This window comes from Cryptomeria japonica, chromosome 7, assembly GCF_030272615.1.
Source record: "Cryptomeria japonica chromosome 7, Sugi_1.0, whole genome shotgun sequence".
NCBI classification, from domain to species: domain Eukaryota; kingdom Viridiplantae; phylum Streptophyta; class Pinopsida; order Cupressales; family Cupressaceae; genus Cryptomeria; species Cryptomeria japonica.
In genome coordinates this window covers 391,779,135-391,785,382 of record NC_081411.1, presented here as the reverse complement: position 1 = coordinate 391,785,382, position 6,248 = coordinate 391,779,135, and the positions used below count along the sequence as shown (strand labels likewise).

General features: G+C 32.6%; 1 long non-coding RNA gene across 3 annotated transcripts; it reads left to right on the top strand.

The window, feature by feature from the left end:
- The first annotated feature begins 357 nt into the window (after positions 1 to 357).
- LOC131041878 (uncharacterized) lies at positions 358 to 5,412 on the top strand. Of its 3 annotated transcripts, XR_009358351.1 has the most exons (4): positions 358 to 1,238; positions 3,313 to 3,386; positions 4,165 to 4,313; positions 5,187 to 5,412. It is a non-coding gene; the product is annotated as an uncharacterized LOC131041878 (long non-coding RNA). The 3 variants fall into 3 exon arrangements; XR_009105085.2 differs by lacking the exon at positions 4,165 to 4,313 and having other exon boundaries at positions 368 to 1,238; XR_009358350.1 differs by lacking the exon at positions 5,187 to 5,412 and having other exon boundaries at positions 370 to 1,238; positions 4,165 to 4,394.
- The last annotated feature ends 836 nt before the right edge of the window (positions 5,413 to 6,248 follow it).

Here is a 6,248-nt window from a genome sequence, read left to right as displayed (position 1 = left end):
ACAATCTAATAATTTAACCAAGGAAGGAAAAAAAATTCAATTCTATAATTACAGTTCACAAACAACAACCAATCACAACAACAAAGAAATAAACCTGTTAAAAAATTAGTCAATACCTAATTTGAAAGTCAATCACAAAAGAACATTAATAGATTAAAAAACCTACCAAACTTCTACATAGATCTTCTCGAGCTCTACCTAATGAAAAGCCACCACTATAATTTCTTATGAACATATCTCTTGAACCTCCTATATATCTCTTGAACCTCCTATAGATGCTAAGCAAAATAACCACATACAGAGCTAAAAATTTGAGAGTCAACTAAGTTAAATGCACAAAGCCACACTCTAAAATCTATACAAAATGCTATGCCAATCCTTAACATATCAAGCAAACACACAAATCTGTTTGAGAAGACGTCAATTGAATTTCAGTTAATCGACGGAAACTTGCAAAGCAAGTCACCCAACAGAAGGAAACAGAGGCAGCACAGTGGGATTTCAAACGGAGAGGGATGCTCCAACCATGGTTTCGAATCGGGACATCTAAGCTTTGAAAGCAAATGGCCGGCGCATTGTTGATTATTTGTTTTGCCCCCCTGCAAAATCATAACAAATAATAATAAACAATGCACAGCTGTTTACTTTTAAGCTTCTAAGCTTATCCTAAACTCTTCTGGTGCTTTCACCTTGTACATGTTCTTAGAACAAGCTCAAAATCCTTTGACCGGTTCATCTATCTTTTTAGGTTATGGCAGGTCCCCAGGATGAGGGTTGTCTAAATTTTTTTCTCTCTTCTAAGTTATGCCACAGGTTCTATGAAAGGGGGCTTGCTAAAAAATTTATACACCTCTTGTAAAATTATACTAGCTTGGTCCTATGGAGGGGCGTCCAATTTTTTTATCTATATCTCTCTTCTTGGACTATGCCAGGTTTATGAAGATGGGTTTGCTAAGTTTTCTCTATTTATATCCCTGTTCTTCTGGGTCCTTAAGGCCACAAGTTGTAATTGCATTATTTGCGCTAGAAATTGTGTGCAGAGAGCAAGGTTAAGGAATTTGGAAGGTGCTGTTTTCAGACAATGTCACAGACAACTCGTTTCCAACTTGCTGGCAACTTTTCAAAGCAGAAAAAAATGGTGGAGAAAGTGAAAATGCCAGGGATTGAGACGGTTGAATTGGGTGAACATAATTGGGTTACATTTGTGCACGATCCCAGTACAACTGATGCACAACTAAGTACATAGATTTATTCATGATTATCTCTCCTATTCTGTTATGCAGTTTTTGAGATTTTGGTAAATATAATTTTGGGGTTTTCAGGAGCAAGGATGGGAATTCTGTGTTTTCATATGGGTTGTCTTCTAATGAATTCTAATGAAGTGATTTGGGGTTTCTCTGGCATTGGTGCTGAGGAGTTTGGGGTGTTTTCATATGGGTTTTCTAGGGTTCCTCTGGCATTGGTAGTTAGGAGTTTGGGATTTTTAAAAAGAGTTGGGTTTTTGATAGTTTTTTAAAATGATTTTAAGTGTTTTGAATATGATTGTGTAAGATTTTTTTATGAACATTTTGTTTCAGTAAGATTAAGATTAATGAGTGTGATCTAAAATGGGTCTTCAACAGATTTAAGATTTGGGTTTTGGGTTTTGATGTTAGGCATGATTTTTTACAGTCCATGAAAATGATGTATGTGACTTTGGATTTAATTGTGCAAGTTTTTTCATTAATGTTTTGGATCACATTGAGCAAGGTTACCAAGTGTGATCTAAAATGGGTCTTCAAAAGATTTGGGATTTGGGATTTGGGTTTTGATGGTAGTCATGATTTTAGTACAACCCATGAAAATGATTTACATGTTTTAATTTGATTGTGTAAGTTTTTTTCATTAACATTTTGGATCACAAGCAATCTTATCGTGGATCTAAAATGGGTCTTCAAAAGATTTGGGATTTGGATTTTGATGGTAGGTATGATTTTAATGCAGCCCATGAAATTGATTTACATGTTTTAATTTGATTATGTAAGTTTTTTTTTATTAACGTTTGGGACCACACTCAGCTATCTTACTGTGGATCTAAAATGGGTCTTCAAAAGATTTGGGATTTGGGTTTTGATGGTAGGTATGATTTTAATGCAGCCCATGAAATTGATTTACATGTTTTAATTTGATTATGTAAGTTTTTTTTTTTTAACGTTTTGGACCACACTCAGCTATCTTACTGTGGATCTAAAATGGGTCTTCAAAAGATTTAAGATTTGGGTTTTGATAGCCATCATGATTTTAATACAGCCCATGAAAATGATTTACATGTTTTAGTTTGATTGTGTAAGTTTTTTTCATTAACAATTTGGATCACACTCAGCAATCTTATTGTGGATCTAAAGTGGGTTCTCAAAAGATTTGAGATTTGGGTTTTTTGATGGTAGGCATGATTCTAATACAGCCCATGAAAATGATTTACATGTTTTAGTTTGCTTGTGTAAGTTTTTTCATTAACAATTTGGATTACACTCAGCAATCTTACCGTGGATCTAAAATGGATCTTTAAAAGTTTAGGATTTGGGTTTTGATGGTAGGCATGATTTATGAACGGCCAATGAAAATGGTTTACATGTTTTAGTTTGATTGTGTAAGTTTTTTTCATTAGCAAAATGGTTTACATGTTTTAGTTTTGATTGTGTAAGTTTTTTTCATTGGCATTTTGGATCACACTCAGCAATCTTACTCTGGATCTAAAATGGGTCTTTAATAGATTTGGGATTTGGGTTTTGGGTTTTGATGGTAGGTAGAACTTTAATATAGCTCATGAAAATGATTTTCATGTTTTTTTGCATCAATATTTTGGATCATGCATGCTGATCTAAAATGCACTATTTTTAGATTACTAAGTGTAACCCAAAATGAGTCTTCAAAAGATTTGGGTTTTGATAGTAGACATGCCTTTTACATTCAATAAAGATGATTCATCATTTTATTATAACTCTCCTCCTCTTCGCTTCCATCTCTCCTCCTCTTTTGATTTACTCAATCTGACCAAAGCATTGCTAAAAGTAACTTACAGAGCAAAATCTTAAACATTAATATCATCTAAAATAATTTTTTTTTTAACAAATATAACTTTGAAGCTTTTTCCTGTATAAGGAATGAGGGAGGAACTTTGGAATTCTTCAAAAGATTTTTCAAAAAGTGGGATTTATTCTAATGAATATAACTTTGAGGGTTTTCAGGTAACATTAAATTTTTTCTTAGTATAATTTCCTGACCAGCAGATGATATAATTTATTTTGCTTCTGTTATTGGTGTATAATCCAGGAAGCCGTCTGGAAGCTATGAGTTTGCGTATCATTCAGACAGTAATTACAAAGAAAAAGAACTGATGATGAACGGTAATCTACTTATTCCCATATATTTTCTTTCTTCCCCTATTAAATGGTCCTTGTGATCAGAGCTGGGATGTTTAACTGTACTTCTATGAAGCCATCTCTGTTTCTATTCAATGATTATAATTTGAAGTCCTCATCTTTCTTGATTACTTTATGAATCTTCCTGTTTCTCATATTTTAGAATTCCCTTGTTTAGATTAAATGATTAGTTTACAGAGTCCCCTGTTTCGCTTAATGATTGCTTTATGGTGAGCTTCAAGGCCGGGCTTAGTTATTACATGATACTAATATGTTTAGTTTTTGATGGGCCAGGGGACACCATATATCTTACATCCTTTATGTACGCAATGTGCAGCAAGGGCCTTTATAGATTGACTGATTCTAAATCTAGTGGAAGATTTGTGCAATCTCACACTTTCTGTTTCATGATATTCCCCTGAAGTCAGCCATTTTTATGTAACGTTTACACTTATGAATTTCTGATTGTTTCTTGATTATCTTTGAATTTCTGATTGTTTTAGGATGCTCTGATGTCCCCTGTTATGGTTTAATGAGCTTCAGAGCCAGGCCCACTTATTTTAGTTTCTGATGCCCAGGGCCACTCCATAGGACCTAGAGTCTTTCTGTGTTCTAAATCCCTTTCCCGGATCTCATTGATTCTAAGTTAATGGCATATCTGAGTGTATATGTGGATGTTGACTGATATTTGATTCTGGTTATTAAGCAGACCACTCAGTTATGTCGGACCCTTGACTCTGTCATTTTCTCTCATATCTCTCAGGAGTGGAATGGTGTGGCTGACTGTTTGGCTAAGTGGGCGTCCAAGTATATGCAGGATTGGAATATTACGGATCAGAGGCATCTTCCCCTTGAATTATCTCACGAATTGGATCAACTTGTTGCTCAGGATAAAGCTCATTAGAGCTCATTGTATTTTCTGTTGTCCCTTTTGTTGTACTGTTCTCTTTGGATTTCAATAAATTTTTACCCCTCTTTTAGTTTAGTTTAAAACATTATGTTTAATAATGATTTATGTTCTAATTAATGTTCATTGGATTTTGCTAATTAAAAAACTACTTAAAAAATTATCTAGGAGGTCAATAGCTGTCTATTTTCTTTAAAAAGGTTAGTAATTAGATCAATTGTGCAACTTTATTGATATCAATAATGCACAATTATTAGAACATTTATGCTTTAGTATTGGATCAATTGTGCAAATGTTTTGATTGTCAAAGCAAATGGATAATGGGGCAATAGGATTAGGGAATATGTTTTGGATGGCACTTTGAAATGACCACTTTTGAACCTTGCATGCATAACAGTTCCCACATCATTCTTCTTTACAACCCAGAAGCCAGAACAATAGTTATAAACAACATTCAAAGATAACCAAAAAAATAATTAAAATCCATTATACCATTTAAAAACTTAGAATGTATGAAATTAACTATAACAATTACTATAACAATTACTGAAGTTCTTACCTTAATCATCTGATCTATTTAATGACTATACTACAAATGATCATTTTTCCTGATTACCCTCTAAATTTACTTGGTTCTGATTGTTTTAGGATTCAGTTTCCATTGAATGAAAATTGATGAGCTTGAAGGCAAAGGCACAATTCTTTTATCAAACTATAGTTTAGTTTTCTGATAGCCAGGGCCACTCCATAGGCCCTAGAGTCTTTTTAATATAATGATGGCTTTTTACAGAATTGGCTGATTAGATTTCAGTGTTTCTATATGTTTCTTTGGCAATTTGTAATCCCAGCAAATTAATAAGTTCTCACATATTGTGCAGGATCAACCACTGATGCAATGTCAATATTCAGAGATTAAAGAAGCTTTTACATAAAGCATGGATGAAAGAAACAACTTGATCATTGTAATTTTTTTTATAATTTATGCAATAAAAAACTGCTGATTTATTATTTGTGGTGGACAAATATGCTATTCCATGGAGATTTGTTTTTACCCAGAAAAAGTAATAATTCTTTTTTCGACCTTTGTGAGAGAATGATAATGCCCTATTATCACTTTATGTGGGCCGGACAATCTATTTTTTTTGTCTCTTACACTTCCAGATATGTCTTGTTTAAGGACACCATTGCTTTTGTCATTTTGATGATTATGAAAATGATATGACCTTGACAGATGTGATTGATCTTCGAAGAATCTTAACGAAATTGGATTGGTGCGAAAGCGTTGAAAATTTGGACTTGACAGTAATCATCTACTACTTTTTTCAGTTATAAATTTGTGTCATCTAATATTTTTCTCAGTTTCTACTTTAAATATAAATTTGTGAATAGGAGGGTAATGTCTATTCATATTTGACTCTATTTATTTATTCATTAAAATTCAAGATCATGTTATATTTTTATTTTAATTAATTAACAAGAACAGTTAAAATATTGGAATGACAATATGTAAAAAGTGTAGCATGTTAGTCAATTTTCTATCTAGGATTGTTATTTAAAGTCAATAAATTATAAGAATAAGTATCTTAAAGTTTGAATATCTTAACATACAAATAAATATCACCAAAAGTTGAAGTCATAAAAATAAAACTAAAAAGTATTATTGAAAAGGAAAAATATTGTCTTCTCTTGATGAATTTAGAATAAAGATGAGAATTTGATGATGGCTTGATGGTCCAAGACAAAACTCATGTGGTGTGAATAAACCTTCTCACAATTTATCCAACTTCAATGGAAGTGCTAAGTTAGCTCATAACACCCTTTCTTGCTATTTATCATGCTTTAATAGTATTTTATTTGTCTTGGTGAAAATTGTCATTTGTTTTGTGAATTATAAAATCACCCCTTTTCAAGTTGAATCAACCTAGTTATTTCTATTAGTA